The 20,489-nt window shown below is 42.2% G+C and overlaps 1 protein-coding gene and 1 long non-coding RNA gene across 2 annotated transcripts in view; one reads left to right on the top strand and one right to left on the bottom strand.

The window, feature by feature from the left end:
• TBC1D22A (TBC1 domain family member 22A) overlaps positions 1-20,489 on the top strand; it is a 531,490-nt gene that overhangs the window by 476,724 nt on the left and 34,277 nt on the right. The gene's annotated exons all lie outside the window — the stretch shown is intronic.
• On the bottom strand, positions 3,783-18,521 carry LOC141987244 (uncharacterized). Its single transcript, XR_012639477.1, has 3 exons — positions 18,474-18,521; positions 6,168-6,314; positions 3,783-4,141 (listed from the first exon to the last, which is right to left on the bottom strand). It is a non-coding gene; the product is annotated as an uncharacterized LOC141987244 (long non-coding RNA).

Here is a 20,489-nt window from a genome sequence, read left to right as displayed (position 1 = left end):
TGATTTTGACTGACAAGATTCCCAAGCAACAAATGTACCTACTGATTGCGAACATATTGTATATTCCTCTGGATGCCATATTAATGGCATGTTAAATGGCATGTTAAAAACAGAGTTCTCTGATTATTACTTAACTGAGTGTATTTCTAAAAGAAATGATGGTAGGTAGGTTAATTAATGAAGAAAAGCCTTGCAGAATAGTTTGCCATTGTTTTGAAACAAGATGGCATCTTAATTAGTCTTTGTTCAGATACATATCAAGCAAAAGAAATTATCAAGCAATCACAAAACTTGAAACTCATCTGTAAGTTTTTCATGAGCTCAAAAGCCATTAAATTGTATCAATAAGCTATAAAAAGTATTCAGCATAGTAGGTGAAATACGTTGTTATCTACGACTGTAGAGGTCACACTAGAAATCATGATTTTAAAGAACTTGCACAAAACTTAAAGTGGAGTTAATGTTGTTTCTGCATATCAGGGTCTTATCCTTCCAGAACATAGGATTTCAAAACCCCAACAAACGTTTCTTGTTACCAAGAGCAGATTATACATCAACCAGGACAAGCTATCTGCTTCATTAAACCAAACTAGAGCTGGGCAGAGAAGAATCAAAGGAGAACTATATGTATATCAAATCTTTAGAAGAAGCTAAAAGCATTAATCCTAATAGCATTAATCATATGTGTCTCACCACATGCTTATGCTGATTTATTATTTCATTCTATAAAACATGTTTATTAAGAATTGGTATAGATAGTGAAAGTCTCCATGACTAAGATAATGACTGTACTCTTTCAATTTCAAATTATCCCAAACCCATTAACCAGCAGGGTCATGTCAAGGAGAGCCAAAGAAAACTACATTCAGATTTATTGAGCAAGCTTATTCTGAAAGCACACAGTTTTTCATTCTGGATGATAGTTTTCCTTAATAAAAGAATTGAGGAACCTACTGTACATTGGGTTTGTTTTATGTAGGTGTTGCACTGTGATCTGATAAACAAGACAACCCCAATTTTTTGCTCTAGAGATATCAAAAGTGTTTGGGGGAAACGCTGGTGAAGATGAGGATGTTGGATAAAGCAGCATATCCAGTGCAATTGGGTAATGCACTGGTGATGGGGAACTTGACCAAACTGAAATTAACTGACAGGAGAAATTCACTGAAACAGAGGATGAGATAATTTTGGTTTCAAATAGCTTCTTTTCAGAATTCTGAGTCACATATTGTATTTCCATAATGTATGCTGAACACTTTACTGGCTACTAATAAACCTTGCCAGCTATAATTCTGTTTTAAGTTTAGAATTTAAAGGGACACCATTTAACAGCTGTTCTTTGTGATGTTTTTTAAACCTATTCTTACATTGAATTCATTGGTAGTTCTTGCAGGCATAAGGGTCTGCCCATGCACAATGGCTTGCAAAATTGGGGCCTAACTCACTTTCCCTATTTGCTTGGGTCTTTCACACAATAGCAAGGGAGAAAAAAATATTTTAAGAAATAGAAAAATGTGATTGCAAAACCAGAAGAATTGGCAGGGGGCCTGAATGGCAGATGTAGGGCCTAAAATTATTTATAACTCATTTTTTAAAATTGACTAGCTTTCAAGTTGCCCTTTAAGCAGAATGGTTAACTTTCTCCAGTAATCTGCTGTATGTCACTTATTTCTCCTACACACACACATACAATTTTTTTAAACATATATTTCTGTCACAGTCATGGTTTATTGTACAGATAATTTTTATTGAGCTTGGTAGAAAAATTACCCTGAATTACTTGGGTTTCTCTATTAATAGAAGTTTGCTATGGAGTGGAAGTAATGGAATAAAGTGTTAAGAAGAAAAAATGTATAGAAAATACTTTTTAAAGTGCCTTATTCCATTGGCAGTTGATCCACACCAGTGGTGTAGTATAGCTTTTCTACTTGTTCCCCTAATTTAGTGCTCCAAACCAACCTCTTTGTATAGTGTTTGTAGGCACCAATTCAATAAAGCACTTAAGCATGTGCTTAAAATTGATCTTTGTCAGCAAAGCATGTAAGCATGTCCTTAAATTTTAATTCATGTAATTTACTGAATTGGGGCCTTGATCACTAAACTGTAAAGCAGTTCCCTACAATGGCAATATTATTATTAACCCTTCACACCTTCCCTTGTATGTTATGTGCCCAAAAATCATCTGCTTTATTGTAACATTGTATGAATGAAACATTGTAAAATTATTAAAATAAAATGCTTTTTCATGTGCAAGAATAAGATGATTGGTTAATTTTAAAGTCAGCACCCATCTTTTAACCAAACATTAAAAAAATCCAGAGTGACTCTGTGGTTTTCAAATAAAATTCTGGCAATTGGATCACTTCCAAATAATTTGAAATAATATGATTAGCTATAATCATAAATGGATTTCCTGGCAGTGCATGTATTTTTTGGAATTTCTCTAAGCATCAATACTATATTTTAAAAGTTTGTACCATAAAAACAACTTGCTAGTCATTCTTATTAAGTAGTGACTATACATTATACTCTAATTGTACTCTTTAAATGTACAGTATTTGATTACTGAGTAATCACATATATTTGGCAGATTCAAACAGCCTCTCATTTTATGTATGATGAAAGTTCCTTATAAGACACCTCTTTTTCTGGGCATCTTAGACATGCGAAAAGGAGCTCAAAAGGAAGTGATTCCTGGAATTACAGCAATGGTTATTGACCTTTTGAGAGGTGAGTGATTGAAACTAAGTGGTTGGTGAGCTGTTTTTCTTTGTTTGGAAGCTATGTTTCTGGGCCAGATTGAGTGAGTTGGATTTTGTCATTTTGAGGAGCTGAGGCTAGGTTTCAACATTGGAATTAAAAAAAGAGAGAGAACCAAATTGGGTGAAAGAAGAGATACTGTTGGATCCTAAGCAGCCTGATGTGGAAGACATTCCAATTTCTGAATGAAGATCAGTAGGGTTATTTAGGTCTAAAGTCCAAATTAATTTCCTTTCTGAAGAAGGTGGAGAAGCTGAGACAGCAGCTGTGAAACCAGATACATGCAGTGAAGCACGATTAGAGAAACTCCCAGCTGGAACAATGGGTGGGATAATTGTGGATGAGGAAGATGAAAAAGAACGTTGACTAGGAACAGTGGAAGAGAGCAAAAGGAAAACAGATATAGTATGTTTCAACCTAGATTCCTGCAATGGAACAAAGAAGAAAGACTTGACTGGAGGTTTTCCGAGATGTGTTGTCCCTATCTGTGTTCCACTTCCTGTCCTCCTTCCCCTCTGATTCAGATTTGTCATATTCACAGTAGAGAAGGAACTGGAGACAGGGCTGGTCTGCCCCGCCCTTTATCACCTCGGATGAAAGCACAAGGCAAGCCAGGGTGCATGCATGGACCCAACGAACACTACTTTCAAATTCTCCAACTCTGGACACATGGTGCACATGTGTAACCCTTAGTGGAGGAATACAGATAGGCATGTTTTCAGTGCCTAACAAATAGTTATCTAAAATTACCTTGGAGTTGATGAGAATCATGACATAATAGGAAGCAGTCCCTCTAAAATGTCATTAGTTGTAGCCAGCCTGTCTCTGTTTTGTGGAAATTGCACAGAGTTGCTTATACCTCTAACTGCACTGAGGTTTACAATCTCAAACCAGTTATACATTATCTTAAAGAGATGTAAGAAGGCTAAAAGTCACTATGATGGTAAACGCAGGCACTGCAGCAGATTTGAGTACTTAAAGGGTAGAACTACAAAGCATAACTGCTCAGATCATCTTCCTTGCCTATTCTCACTGCTTCAACCTTCTCTTTGAATCCCTCCACTGGCTTTCACTGCAGTAAGTGCAAACCTTTAAGTCTATTCACAACTCTGCCATCCTACAGTTACTGGTAAATAACCTCCTCTTCTTCTTCGAGTAGCATCCCTGTGGGTGCTCCACTTAAGGTGTTTGTGCATCCCTGCGCCGGAAATTAGAGATTTTCGGTAGCAGTGCTCAGTCAGGGCACGCATGTGCAGTAGTCATCTTGCAGTGCCATTGGTGCCTCATCTAGTACGCACACATGATCCGACCCATTCAGTTCCTTTTCAGCTGTCCTTGGCTGCAGACGGAGCTCAGTGGCAGTGCGGCCACTTCATTTACTCTAGAAATAAATAAGTTAGTTGTAGTTTAGTAAGTCTCGTTTACTGAGTTTAGTTAGATACCTCTTCTCTCCTCCACCTTCCCCCCCACCCCCAAAATTTTTTTTTTATTGTTAGCTCCCCTTTCCTTGTTGGAAAACTTTCAATATCCATGCTATCCGGCTCACCCGGATTTAAATTAAGTGACTTTTGCCCTGAGGCAATACCAGTCTCTGATGGCCCTTCTATATGTGTCCAATGTTTGTGTCCATCAAAAATGTGTCCATTGTAGTAACCTGAAAGCCAGGGCACAGCTCAATGGAGATCTTCACCTCAAAATGATTTTAATGGAAAAGTCCCTTCAGCCTACCGCTATGGACCAAAACCAACCTCAGCAGTTGGTTCCCCAGACAAAACTTCTGCTAAAGACAGTGCTCAGTCTTCCAAAATTTCTAGGGAGCAAGCCGCAACCTTCCCTCACAGGGACACTCAGAAAAAGAAGAGGTCCCCAGTGAGGTCGCTATCCTAGGTGCCGAGCTCGACTAGAGTTAGCATCTTTGAGGCTCCTGGCACCTACAGCACCATCCCCCTACGGGCCTCGGCCAAGCCCCACCACATTGACAAGGAGTCAAGGCACAGATGCGGCACCAACTACCCCGGTGCGTGACTCAGTACCAAGAACAGTACCACCGGAAATGCTCCGGCACTGGCTGAGTCATCGGTACCAACCGACAGACCAAGAACGGCACCAACCCTCCCAACCAAGGCTACATGCAAGGTGATCATGACACCATTACCAGTACAGAGTACTACCCTTTGGGCTTTCCACTGCCCCACGAGTTTTTTTCCAAAACCCTTCTGGTAGTGGCTGCCCATCGTTTAAAAAAAGGGGTAATGATTTTCCCATACTGAGACAACTGTCTACTGAAAGATACAACTCATAAAGAAGAGACAAAGGTGGTGTAGACACCATTGCTTTGTTCCAGACCCTGGGATTGCAAGTAAATGTACAGAAATCTACACTGACCCCAGTGCAACAACTGGAATTCATTGGGGCCTACCTCGATTCCGCACAGGCCAGAGCATTGCTGCCTGACCACAGATTCATAACATTAAACAACCTCATCTCGACAGTTACCAGCAGCCCTCAAACGTCCACCAAAACCTGCCTACAACTATTAGGTCACATAGTGTCCACGACATTCATTGTGAGATACATGACAATGCATATGCATTGCCCACAGCACTGGCTGAGAATAGTATACACCACATCAAACACAGTCTAAACAAAAGAGTAACGGTACCTCCAAAGGTCATTGCATCGCTACAATGGTGGACAAAACCAGAAAACGTCTGCACAATGATCCCTTTCCAATAGGATTCACCGTCACTAATAATCACAACTGATGAGTCATTGATAGGCTGGGGTGATCACTTGGACCAGCACACCGTACAAGGCAGGTGGTCAGTGATGGAAACCCAACTTCACATCAATCTCCTAGAGCTCCGAGTGGTATACAGTGTGTGCAGACTCTTCCTTCTGATCATACAGAATGAATCAATCTGCATACTGACCGACAACATAGCATGCATGTTCTATATCAATTGCCAAAGAGGGGCTCATTCCCATTCACTCTGCACCGAAGCCATGAAACTATGGAATTGGTGCATACACCATAACACAACAATCTCAGCATCTTACCTCCCAGGGTGACAGAACACGATGGAAGACAAACTGAGCAGATATTTCTCCGAGGAACACGAATGGGAAGTACATGACAGCGTCCTCCACTTGATATTCCAAGAATGGGACTTTTCATCTCTAGATCTGGTTGCATCAGCAACGAACCACCAGTGCCCACTTTTCTGCTTAGGAGATGCCCACCCAAGTCCTTAGGGGATGCTTTTCTCATTTTGTGGGACACAGCACTCATGTATGCATTCCCACCGATACCTCTAATCGCACGAGTCATTCACAAAATTCCTACCATCAGGGCCTGGATCATACTGATTGTCCCAATGTGGCCGAGACAGACTTGGTTCCCTTACCTGCTACGATTGGCAGTGTGCACCCACGAGCGCTTCCCTTGTGGGTGGATTTCCTCTCACAAAACAAAGGCTGGACTCTCCACCCAAATCCAGAGAAACGTCACCTCAAAGCATGGTTTATACATGGTTCCAACACGATAAAGTAGCCTGCTCAGAACAAATGAAACATGTATTACTAAATAGCAGGTGATCCACCACTTGCAATACGTACCTTCAGAAATGGAAGAGATTCTCACTATGGTGCCAACAATAAATGTTAACTACAGTCACAGTGCCTCTCCCAGTCATACTGGACTACATATTGGAATTCAAAGAATCAGACTTATCCATAAGCTCAATCAAAGTACACCTAGCGGCTGTCACAGCCTTTCACCATAAGTTGTATGGAACGTCAGTCTTTGCACACCCAATCACTAAACGCTTCCTCAGTGGGATACAAAACATTTACTTGACAACCTACACCCCCATGGGACTTGAAGCTTGTACTTAAATGCCTCACCAGAGCATCTTTTGAACCTTTAGTGACCTGCTCACTCCTTCATATGTCCATGAAAGTCACATTCTTGGTTGCGATCACCTCAGCTAAACAAATCAGCGAGATTGGGGTACTGATGGCCAAGCTCCCATACACAGAGTTCACTAAAGACAAAGTCACTTTGTGACCACACCCAAATTTTTTACCTAAAGTATCCACATCCTTCCATATAAACCAACCCATACACCTTCCCACGTTTTATCCAAAACCACACGGGAACTTCCAAGAGACCATACTACATACACTCGATGTCAGGCAAGCCATAACATTTTACTTAGACAGAACCAAACCCTTGTGGAAATCCCCAAGACTGTTTGTTTCTACAGCAGAACACTCCAAGGGATGTACAGTATCAACCCGGAGACTATCTAAATGGATCTCCACTTGTATTCAATTTTGCGACTGACTACATAATGAGGAACCCCCGCAAGGGATCCGATCCCATTCTATGCATGCCATGGCTATGTCTATAGCTTTCCTGAATAGTGGCCCTCTAATAGACATATGCAGGGATGCCACATAGGATTCTGAACTCACTTTTGCAAAACACTATGCTATCACTCAATGTTCTATGTCAGACACAATATTAAGCCTTACTCTGTGCTCTCTGCAACAACAAACCTGACTCCGAAGCCTCTACTGACCACAGTAGGTCGCTGCTTTACAGTCACCTGAAGTGGAACACCCACAGGGACACTACTCAAAGAAGAAGAGGAAGTTACTCACCTTGTGAATTAACAAGGGTTCTATGAGATGTGTGTCCCTGTGGGTGCTCCACTACCTATCCTCCTCCCCTCTACTGCAGTGTTCGTTAATTGAGCTCTGCTGTAGAGAAGGAACTGAACCGGTTGGGTCATGCACGCGCTAGATGAGGCGCCAACAGCACAGTGAGACTACTACTGTGCATGCGTGCCTCAACCAAGCACTGCTACCAAAAATCTCCATCTACGGTGCAGGGATGCACCAACACCTGAAGTGGAGCCCCCTGAGGGGGACACATCTCAAAGAACATTTGTTACTGCACAAGGTGAGTAACTTCCTCTTCTTGATGGATACTTCTGAGGGGGAGACAGCAAGCTGTTGGTCAGGCTCCCAAAGGGTCAGTTTACAAAACTACCTTGAAGCAGATGAACTCACCACCTTCTGCAGCCAGAAGCAATGACATGCCTGCTGGAATACTATATCAGAGGTTACATGCTGTAGCACTAAACAGTACAATGAGAAAATCAGCAGCGATAGAGGCTAGGAAGGCATAATTCGTTATCTGTTGCTGTTATTTATTATTTAACATTCATATTATGGGATCACAGTGAGGTCCCAGTCAGGATCAGGACGCTGTGGTGGGCACCTGTGGGGAAACACATATATAGACAAATGCCTTCCTAGGGAAACAACTAAGAGTTTGAATTGGGATTAAACTGAATTGAATTGGAATTTGGGGACCTAATTCCCTTAGGCTGCTTTGAAAAATCTCAACCTAAGGCAACAAAGAACGTAAAGCAAAGTCTTACAGCAAGACACTTTTCCTTCTGCACTTTCCTAATCTGGCTTTTAGCATCTGCAGACCCATTCTGATAATCCCTTACTGAATGTTCCCAACTACTTACCTTTACTTTACACCTTGGGGCCAGATTGTGACTGAACCTGGCATGTGCGTCCAAAGGGGTGGAGGGCAGAAAGAGCCTCCTTCTCCCTTGCACTCTTGGAGATGGGATGAGGCCTAATTAAGGTCTTTGTGCTCCCCTTGAAGGGAAAGGCTGCTCTTGACTAATGGTGTTAGTCAGCAAGGCAAGAGGTGCAGCCATGGTCCAGCTTCCCCTGCACCAGCCAGCACTGCTGGCCAGCACGCTGCAAGTCCCTAGGAGCACAACTGAGCCCTAAGATTTCCATTGCCAGGTTTATGTTTCTTCTTTGTTTCTGTTTTGAACCCCAGTGCTCTTCTGTGAGCAAACACCTTCCCTGGCAAATATGTCTGAGATCTTCCGATAGCCTTTGCAATTAGTAATGGAGCTAAGAAATTATCCAAAAGTAATAAGAGCCGCGCATGGTCATACAGTGCAGCTATGGAGATTAAAATGGCAGCAAAGCCTAACAAATTTATCTGAAACTAGCTGGTAGAGTGGGCACTTCAGAAATGCAAAAGTTAAATATAACTGGTAGCCAGTAAGATGTGGGTTATGTTTCAGTGTACAGACTAATTGTTTCCTTAATGGGGTAATGCTTCTGGAGGCCACAATTTGGAAATCCAATGGCTTGGAAAATGGAGGTCAATAAAACAATGCAAGGATAACTGGCATAACTAAAGGGGCAGAGAATTCAGGTGCAGACAGTTTAATCACCAAACTGATTCCTCATTTGTTAGGTATGGAAATGCTGGTTTGGAAGTTGATAGAGCACATCAGGAGTTATGGTTTAAGTCCTGAGAGTGCAGGCTACCAAGCGTTGTCGTGGCAATGTGTACCTTTCAGGGTAAAAAACACCTTCCTTGCAGGAAGTAAAACAGAATGCATCCTTTAATTCTTTTTTCCAAAAAGATGTGGCCAGAATTAATTAAACAACCGTGTTTTTTGCAGGAGTGGGTGGGTGAGATTCTGTGGCCTGCGTTGTGCAGGAGGTCGGACTAGATGATCATAATGGTCCCTTCTGACCTTAGTATCTATGAGATGTTTGTGCTGAAAATCAGGTAAGAACAAGGCCTCATGTGTGATGCATTTAAGCATCTGTGCAAATAGTTGCATAATTTGCCTTCTTACCAAGTTACAATATAAATCTTTTTGCCACTTCAGTATTAAAAACTAACTATTTGCCCATCGGTTGATCATTTTTCAGCATTGTAGCTTATCTTCCTATCATGGTGCTGAAGCACTACCTTGGTGAAAGGTGGTGGTGTAGAGAGGGCTCAGAGGAGAAGGCTACAGCTAACATCTGAGGCTCCTGCAAGAATTCAGCTGTATGTCTAGCAAGTGAATGTACCTAGCAAGTGCCTTGGTTTGCTACATAGCTCCTGCTTTGCACATTGCAGTTCAGTTCTGCTTTGGTGAGGCTTAGGAGCAGTGGGTGCAGGGCCCTCCTTAGGCATACGCAGCATACAGGGCTGCGTAGGGCACCCGAACATTTGGGGCACCCTTGGGTCTTAGTGTCCACCCTTCCGCCTCTTCCTATCCCTGTTCTGACCCTTCTTTCAGGCTCCCACCACAGCTGGCTGCTGCAGCCTGGTGAGTCTTCCTGTGGAGGGGATCTAGTACTTAAAAGTGAAAAAGACTTCCAGCCTGCCAGACCTATTAGCACAACACTGAAACTGTTAAAGAGCCATTCAAGTGGTAATGAAGCCATTTAATAGGTATTTGCCAACCCCCAGGTTTATACTGTCAGTTTCTGAATTTACCGATAAAAGGAGTTGAGCATTACTGTAATATTTACTCAGAACATGTTAGTTTACAGGACCTTGGTTTAAAATTTGCTTTAAAAATATTTCATTAGTGTGTTGCTGAAGATTATAAAATCACATCTCTAAAAAAATCCTTGAATAGATTTTTAGATGCACCATCTGAATATTCATCTTTAGCCTTAAATGCTTGGATCTTCAGACATAGTTATTTAAATAAATCCTTCAAAAGACCATCCTTATCTAAAATACACATGTGAGGCCAGGCTGCCATCTGGCATAGGGGCACCAGTTTAATAATACTGCATAGGGCCCCATAAATCCTAAGGATGGCTCTGCCTGGGTGGGAGATGCCACCTCCTGCAAATCTTACCCCCCGTTCTCCTACCATGTCACTGCTTCCTTCTTTGCCTACCCCAACTCCTTCCAGCCTAGGAACCACTCAGATTCTAGAACCATTGTGTTATCAGTTAACATCACCATAAAATGCCATATGATTCAGAGCAGCCCTGTCACATAAATTGGGGGTGTCATAAATATAAAGGGAAGGGTAAACCCCTTTAAAATCCCTCCTGGCCAGAGGAAATCTCCTCTCACCTCTAAAGGGTTAAGAAGCTAAAGGTAACCTCGCTGGCACCTGACCAAAATGATCAATGAGGAGACAAGATACTTTCAAAAGCTGGGAGGAGGGAGAGAAACAAAGGGTATGTGTGTCTGTCTATATTTTGTCTTTGCCGGGGATAGACCAGGAATGAAGCCTTAGAACTTTTAGTAAGTAATCTAGCTAGGTACGTGTTAGATTATGATTTCTTTAAATGGCTGAGAAAAGAATTGTGCTGAATAGAATAACTATTTCTGTCTGTGTATCTTTTTTGTAACTTAAGGTTTTTGCCTAGAGGGGTTCTCTATGTTTTGAATCTAATTACCCTGTAAGGTATCTACCATCCTGACTTTACAGGGGGGATTTTTTTTTATTATTTCTATTTACTTCTATTTCTATTTAAAGTCTTTTTGTAAGAAAACTGAATGCTTTTTCATTGTTCTCAGATCCAACGGTTTGGGTCTGTGGTCACCTATGCAAATTGGTGAGGCTTTTTATCCAACATTTCCCTGAGAAGGGGGGGTGCAAGTGTTGGGAGGATTGTTCATTGCTCTTAAGATCCAAGGGTCTGGGTCTGTAGTCACCTAGGCAAATTGGTGAGGCTTTTTACCAAACCTTGTCCAGGAAGTGGGGTGCAAGGTTTTGGGAAGTATTTTGGGGGGAAAGACATGTCCAAACAGCTCTTCCCCAGTAACCAGTATTTGTTTGGTGGTGGTAGCGGCCAATCCAAGGACAAAAGGGTGGAATATTTTGTACCTTGGGGAAGTTTTGACCTAAGCTGGTAAAGATAAGCTTAGGAGGTTTTTCATGCAGGTCCCCACATCTGTACCCTAGAGTTCAGAGTGGGGGAGGAACCTTGACAGGGGGATCTTCTTGTAAAAAGAAGTCTAATATGCTGCTTAGTACATAGAGCCTTGAGTAAGAGGTATAGCATTTAATGCAAAGAACATGTGAAATAATCTAGTGTTCAGAATGCAATCTTGTTCAGGCTCCCCTGTTGAACAATACATGATATGGTACCCCAGGCTAAAGACACTTTTTTTTTTTAACCACAGTGCTATGTGGTGGGTGTTTCATTTTATTGAAGCTTCTGCACTTTAAAAAAAATATATTTTTGCCATTGTTTTTTTTTTAAATGTTTTCACTATCCCATTGAACATGCACATAGCAGACAGTCCTGTGGACCTGCACAGTAAAATTGAGAGAAGAAGAAAATATATCCAAGTCCAGGGTGGTAATAGTTTTCAATATTATGAAAAAGTGGGGAGACTTTTGAGTCCGCACAGTGCTGAGCTTCGAAAGAATAACAGCCAAGAGAGAGACTGATGTACCAAGGAGAAGAGGGACAATTCTGGACAAAGGGAGTCAGGCAAGGTTACCTGACCAGAATAAGACAAAGCCAAAGGATACCGAAAGAGAAAATAATAGGACCATCAAATATGGAGTTAAGAGGTCAATGATATACAAAGGTTCAAGGATAAACAGTCTCTAATAAGGTAGGTGGTGAGCTATAATGTTTAGTGTGACATTGATTTAACATGATGGGAACACCACTGTTGGTATTATATGATATCTGACCTTCTAATAGCAGTCTAAAGTGCGATCATCATTTGTGCTTCAACATTCTCAGCCAAATAAGTGGTGAAAACAATACATATGGAGCAATTTGATTGAATGTGATCTATACCAAAATGTTATATATAATAACAAAAATACAGAAGGAAGAATTTCTGGAAAAATGCACCACAAAACCAACAATATACCTGAGATACACTGATGATATTTTCATCCTCTGGACAGAAGACCTAAACTAACTCATAAATTTCCACCACAACTTCAACAACCACCACCCTTTCATCAGATTCTCTCTAAAATACTCTCACACCAGAACTGATGTCCTGGACAAAATGTTTATATTAAACTAGAAACCCTACAGACAACTATATACAAGAAACCCACGGATCACCACGCTTACTTCCAGAGATCTAGCAACCAACCCAGAAACTTGTTATCTACAGCCAGGTACTGAGATACTACAGAATTTGCTCCAAAGAGAAAGTCCGGGACACACCTTAACACACTTAAAACTGCCTTCACTAAACAAAGACATTCCACCAGAGAAGTAGATCACTTCATGGAAGGATCACCCAAATACCCTGGGAGAGCCTGCAGAAAACCTGACTGTACACCCCTAGGTGTCACCTGCCACCCCACATTGGAACCCATTTGGGATATCATCAAAAATTACAACCCATATTTGATGGGGGCCACATCCTGAGAGAAATATTTCCTGAATGCCCTCCCTGGCCTTCAAACACCCCCCAAAACTTATCACCTGTGGTTGAACAGTTTTCACAAAGTGATCACTCTATATCTGATTTTTCAGTACTCATCATCAAAGGAAACTTGCACACCGCTTTCAAAAGGCAAGCTTGGGAACTTTAAATTTGTGGTGGTGCTAGACACTAAAAACCACGGACTAACTAGGGAGACTGGATTCACATGGCTCATTACAACAATCTGTAACACACACCTTCCTGCTAACCCTTAATGGCCCACTTCAAACGCTTTTGTATGACAATGTAACCCTTATTGCCAACTTCATATCAAGTGACTTCTTAAAATGCTTATGCTTAACTATCTGTCCCAACTTATATTTAGCTCAGACACTCTCATTCTTTCATTAGACTTGAAGAGGAGCTCTGTGTAGTTCAAAAAAGCTTGTACTTTCCACCAACAGAAGTCAGTGCAATAAAAGATACTACCTCACCCACTTTTGCTCTCTCAAAAAATACTATTGTCAGTACTGTAACTGAAATAATTGCTTCTCTTGTGTTTAATACATTTTTAAACTGTTGGTTGGCTAATTTCCCTCAAAGACTGGATGAATTTTGGAAGCAGTAGGTGCGATGGAATTGGTACTGCTTTATAATAATTTATGAATACTGTACATTGACCTATTTTACTGTATGTTGATCTGTTTATTGAGAAGTTTACTGTATGAATGATTAATAGGGGGCTGAAAGGAAAAATAAGCAGGAAGAGAAAAGAATGGTTCAGGATAAGCCACCCCTCAGTCAAAACTTGTCAGGGGCCTGCCACTTGAGGGAGAGCTCTCAGAAAGATCCAAAAGGGTACAGAGATGCGGCTAGCCCTGTGCCAATGGCTGTGAGCTCTGTTGTTCTTTCTTTGTAATTATAAATATGAAGAGCTGCAGATTGCTTTTTTGGTATTTCTGAACACTGGAAACAGAAGGACAAACAAAAAACAGAGGAGAGCGATTAATGACTACCAGCCAAAACAGGAAATAAACTCTCAAACATAATAATAATAGTGTAGACTAAAGGGGAAATGAAGATGTTAGATTGCTGCAAACTCCTCACACCATATTGCAAGATCTTGTATTAAAATCTAGCAGCAGCTGGGGTCTTGTCTTTAATAAAGCACAGAATTTCAGACTCTGAAGCATTCCAACAGTGACCAAAAGGTCTTGTTCGATTAGCAAAACAACTTCATACTATTATGTTGACTTGGACCACAGTTTTGGATCTCAGCAGTGTTAGCTTAGCATTCAGTCCTCTGGAGGCAGGATAAGTTGAGTTCCATGCAGTATGCTGTGTGTGTGGTCTTCCAGCGGAAAACTTTCAAAAACCCAACAAAGGATGCCATTTAAAAATAAACATTTGCCAACAGATACTTCAGTTATTTCTTTTTTTAAGCATAATGAAAAACTTATTTCAGATAGTGCTGTGAGGCAAAGGTGACTAAAAGTAACTTTTCAACAGCAACCCACAGGTGCCATCTGTGTACTTGACCTGCTGCTCACAAACCGGGTAGAATTAGTGGGGGAAGCAAAAGTGGATGGGAATCTGGGAGGCAGTGACCATGAGTTGGTTGAGTTCAGGATCCTGACGCAGGGAAGAAAGGTAAGCAGCAGGATACGGACCCTGGACTTCAGGAAAGCGGACTTCGACTCCCTCAGGGAACAGATGGCCAGGATCCCCTGGGGGACTAACATGAAGGGGAAGGGAGTCCAGGAGAGCTGGCTGTATTTGAAGGAATCCCTGTTGAGGTTACAGGGACAAACCATCCCGATGAGTCGAAAGAATAGTAAACATGGCAAGCGACCAGCTTGGCTTAATGGTGAAATCCTAGCGGATCTTAAACATAAAAAAGAAGCTTACAAGAAGTGGAAGGTTGGACATATGACCAGGGAAGAGTATAAAAATATTGCTCGGGCATGTAGGAAAGATATAAGGAGGGCCAAATCGCACCTGGAGCTGCAGCTAGCAAGAGATGTCAAGAGTAACAAGAAGGGTTTCTTCAGGTATATTGGCAACAAGAAGAAAGCCAAGGAAAGTGTGGGCCCCTTACTGAATGAGGGAGGCAACCTAGTGACAGAGGATGTGGAAAAAGCTAATGTACTCAATGCTTTTTTTGCCTCTGTTTTCACTAACAAGGTCAGCTCCCAGACTGCTGCGCTGGGCATCACAGAATGGGGAAGAGATGGCCAGCCCTCTGTGGAGATAGAGGTGGTTAGGGACTATTTAGAAAAGCTGGACGTGCACAAGTCCATGGGGCCGGACGAGTTACATCCGAGAGTGCTGAAGGAATTGGCGGCTGTGATTGCAGAGCCCTTGGCCATTATCTTTGAAAACTCGTGGCGAACGGGGGAAGTCCCGGATGACTGGAAAAAGGCTAATGTAGTGCCAATCTTTAAAAAAGGGAAGAAGGAGGATCCTGGGAACTACAGGCCAGTCAGCCTCACCTCAGTCCCTGGAAAAATCATGGAGCAGGTCCTCAAAGAATCAATCCTGAAGCACTTACATGAGAGGAAAGTGATCAGGAACAGTCAGCATGGATTCACCAAGGGAAGGTCATGCCTGACTAATCTAATCGCCTTTTATGATGAGATTACTGGTTCTGTGGATGAAGGGAAAGCAGTGGATGTATTGTTTCTTGACTTTAGCAAAGCTTTTGACACGGTCTCCCACAGTATTCTTGTCAGCAAGTTAAGGAAGTATGGGCTAGATGAATGCACTATAAGGTGGGTAGAAAGCTGGCTAGATTGTCGGGCTCAACGGGTAGTGATCAATGGCTCCATGTCTAGTTGGCAGCCGGTGTCAAGTGGAGTGCCCCAGGGGTCGGTCCTGGGGCCGGTTTTGTTCAATATCTTCCTAAATGATCTGGAGGATGGTGTGGATTGCACTCTCAGCAAATTTGCAGATGATACTAAACTGGGAGGAGTGGTAGATACGCTGGAGGGGAGGGATAGGATACAGAAGGACCTAGACAAATTGGAGGATTGGGCCAAAAGAAATCTGATGAGGTTCAATAAGGATAAGTGCAGGGTCCTGCACTTAGGATGGAAGAATCCAATGCACCGCTACAGACTAGGGACCGAATGGCTAGGCAGCAGTTCTGCGGAAAAGGACCTGGGGTGACAGTGGACGAGAAGCTGGATATGAGTCAACAGTGTGCCCTTGTTGCCAAGAAGGCCAATGGCATTTTGGGATGTATAAGTAGGGGCATAGCGAGCAGATCGAGGGATGTGATCGTTCCCCTCTATTCGACACTGGTGAGGCCTCATCTGGAGTACTGTGTCCAGTTTTGGGCCCCCCACTACAAGAAGGATGTGGATAAATTGGAGAGAGTCCAGCGAAGGGCAACAAAAATGATTAGGGGTCTAGAGCACATGACTTATGAAGAGAGGCTGAGGGAGCTGGGATTGTTTAGTCTGCAGAAGAGAAGAATGAGGGGGGATTTGATAGCTGCTTTCAACTACCTGAAAGGGGGTTCCAAAGAGGATGGCTCTAGACTGTTCTCAATGGTAGCAGATGACAGAACGAGGAGTAATGGTCTCAAGTTGCAATGGGGGAGGTTTAGATTGGATATTAGGAAAAACTTTTTCACTAAGAGGGTGGTGAAACACTGGAATGCGTTACCTAGGGAGGTGGTAGAATCTCCTTCCTTAGAGGTTTTTAAGGTCAGGCTTGACAAAGCCCTGGCTGGGATGATTTAACTGGGAATTGGTCCTGCTTTGAGCAGGGGGTTGGACTAGATGACCTTCTGGGGTCCCTTCCAACCCTGATATTCTATGATTCTATGATTCTATGATCCCCGCAGCTCCCATTGGCCGCAGTTGCCAGCCAATGGGAGCTGCGGAGCTAGCGCTCGGGGCGTGGTGGGGGCAGCACAGAGAGCTGCCTGCCGCGCCTCTGCCTAGAAGCAGCTAGGGAAGGTCACTGCTTGCAGGGAGCCGCCCGGGGTGAGCACCCCCCGGATCTGGTACCCCGCACCTCAGCCTGCTGCCCCACACTCCCTCCTTGGCCCCAACCCACTGCCTTGAGCCCCCTCCCATACCCAAACTCCCTCCCAGAGCCCCTGACCTGCACCCCACCCCCGCACCGCCTTCTGCACCCGAAGTCCCTCCCTCTTACTTAACTGGCATTTTTCACTTACCAGCACCCCCCATTTCCCCAACATGCCTGATAAAACAGCTTTTACTCTATCTCCATTCTCACAGTTAGCACCCACCTCTGCAGTATCTGTGTACTTGCCAATAGACGAGAAAATCAAAATCACGATAGGCTGAGGATCTAATCATCATAGATTTTAAGGCCAGAAGGAACTAATGTGACCATTTAATCTGACCTCCTGCATAACACATGCAATAGAACCTCATCCAGTGATTCCTGCATCAATTCTATAACTCCTGATTGAGGTAGAGCATATCTTTTGGAAAGACATTAAGGTTTGGTTTAAATATTTCAAGTAACAGAGTCACTTTTCCTCTCTGCTTTTCTTCTCTATTCCCGGGCAGTCAGAACTATTTTTTTTAACCTTTGTTCTTCTCTCCTCCAATTTCCCTCATCACATTTTTCTTTGGAGTCCCTTTGAGGCAGAACGCCCTATACAGACATGCTAAATATTATTAGTATTTATTATTGATGAATAGATTTTAAGGGCTGAAGATATCTGTTTTATCATATGTTATTAAATGTAAGCTATATCCACTAGGAGACTTTATAATGTGCTTTCTGTATGGTAGTTTCTTTATCAACAGCTCCTCAGGACTGACTTAGTTCACTCCCCTGCTGATAAAAGGTAAAACATTTCTCACATTATAATGATAAGCTGCACAAGAATATTAAAGAGAAAACATGGGTACACAAACAGAACACTTTGCCTGCCTTCAGAATACACTGCACTACATGATCTAGAAAAGAAAAGGAAACCAAAAAATCAGATGTTTCAGAAATATCCTCATTCTCCCCCCCCGCCCCCAAAAAACTACCATTTATATGAGAGAGAGCCTAAGAGGTTTTGAACAATCACAATTAAAATTTACACAAGTGACACTTGCCTGTCCAACACTTCTATAGATGCTGGAACTAGGGGTGCGGGGGATATGCTGCACCTCCTGCTTGAAGTGGTTTCCATTATACACAGGGTTTACAGTTTGGTTCAATGGCCCCCACTCTACAAATTGTTCCAGCACCCCAAACACTTGAGCCCCGGAAAGAACAACCTCAATCCTCAAAAGTATACACTAAACACATCAGTCCTGCTAGTAAAGAGACCCACCAGATGTAAACATGTTGTTTTTTCTAGGCTGACTGCCTCAACAATGGGCTCGTGCTGGCAACACTCTTCAAAAGGCTTCACTTTCCCTTGAAGTCTCAGCTGTGTTTCTTGTAACTGTGTTGAAAGCCACTTTGTCCCATTTAAACTATCTGTTATTTATCACCAGTTGGGGACAGGACCCGTTAGAAGCAAACATACCCTGTTTCTGATCATCCGAAAGACCCGCTAGCTTGATTTTTTAGGCGTACCCGGGGTTTGCAGACAAATGGGGCTGTGTGCCCTCATCTCTTCAGAAAATCAGGCCATGAGTACTGAAGAATAGTCCCTGTAGATCTTTACTGGGCTATAAATGGATCATGCTTTATCTTCACTCCAGGAATTCTTTCAGCAGAGTGTGGCTATTTGTAGCCAAAAGTGATTATGGGTCAGGATGGCTCCACTTAAAACATCACCCTGCATTTGAAAAGAATTAGTCTGTCTTTGGCTGGTAGTTTATGTAAGTTACAGACTTTCTTCCCTCAGAGTGGGCTTACTTATCTTTAAAAATGTTTCTATTTTTTATCTTGTCTCGGGACTTGCTTATGTATTTTTCTTGAATCCCTGCAGTAAATCTTATCAGATTATCTGAAATTCAGAGGCCTTTGGAAGCTCCCAGCTTTGCCTTCATGCAGTAGAGGAATAAGGGGATGAATCTGAATCACGCCTAAATAACTGACAGTTCTAATCCTATAGAGATAATGAGGGTCCCCCAACAGAGCTACGCAATTAATACAGGCTACAAAATATACCATTTTACTCACAGCCACAGAATACTTGGGTGCCTATTTGGATGCAGAATTACTGTAGCATGTTATGATTATTAGCAATTATCTTTGAAAAGTCATGGAAGACCGAAGAGATTCCAGAGGACTGGAAAAGGGCAAATATAGTACCAATCTATAAAAAGTGAAATAAAGACAACCTGGGGAATTACAGACCAGTGATCTTCACTTCACTTTACTTTAGTAAGGCTTTTGATACTGTCTCGCATGACCTTCTCATAAACAAACTAAGGAAATACAACCTAGATGGAGCTACTATAAGGTGGGTGCATAACTGGTTAGGAAACCATTTCCAGAGAGGTTTACAGTCAAGCAGGAAGGGCATTTCAAGCGGGGTTCCACAGAGATCAGTTCTGGGTCCAGTTCTGTTCAATATCTTCATTAATGATTTAGATAATGGCAGAGAGAGTACATTTATAAAGTTTGTGGATGATACCAAGATAGGGAGGGGTTGCAAGTGCTTTGGAGGATAGGATTAAAATTCAAAATGATCTGGACAAACTGGATAAATAGTCTGAAGTAAATAGGATGAAATTCAATAAGAACAAACACACAGTACTCCATTTAGGTAGGAACAATCAGTTGCACACATACAAAATAGAAACTGATGGCCTAGGAAGGAGTACTTCAGAAAGGAATTTGGGGGATATAGAATCATAGAATATCAGGGTTGGAAGGGACATCAGGAGGTCATCTAGTCCAACCCCCTGCTCAAAGCAGGACCAATCCCCAACTAAATCATCCAAAAAAAATTTTCCCCTCTTCTTTTTTTGTCCCAGATCCCTGAATGGCCCCCTCAAGGATTGAGCTCACAACCCTGTATTGAGAAGGCCAATGCTCAAACCACTGAGCTATCCCTCCCCCTTACACATTCTGGCTTAGGAAGCGAATGCCTTATCCATTAGGTCACTAAAGTGCCATAGTGGATCATAATGTCATAGTGGATCACAAGCTAAATCTTAGTCAAGAGTATAACTCTGTTGCAAAAAAAAGCAAATATCATTCTGGGATGTGTTAGCAGGAGCATTGTAAGCAAGACATAAGAAGTAATTCTTCCGCTGTACTCCATTCTGATTAGGTCTCAACTGGACTATTGTGTCCAGGTCTGGGCGCCACATTTCAGGAAGGATTTTGACAAATTGGAGAAAGTCCAGAGAAGAGCAAGAACAATTGTTAAAGGTCTAGAAAACATGACCTCTGAGGGAAGACTGAAAAAAAATAGTTTTATTTAGTCTGGAGTTGAGAGGACTGAGAGGGGACATGTGATGTGATATGATTGAATCATATATCATTAATATTGCCATTGTTAGACAATTGCAACAAATCTTGTACAAAGTGTATCATGTAAGGTATCATTGGAAAAGTTATGATTAGCCAAGTATGATTATCCTGT

This window comes from Natator depressus, chromosome 1 (genome assembly GCF_965152275.1).
Source record: "Natator depressus isolate rNatDep1 chromosome 1, rNatDep2.hap1, whole genome shotgun sequence".
Lineage (NCBI taxonomy): Eukaryota > Metazoa > Chordata > Testudines > Cheloniidae > Natator > Natator depressus.
This window is presented reverse-complemented; position numbering and strand designations above follow the sequence as displayed.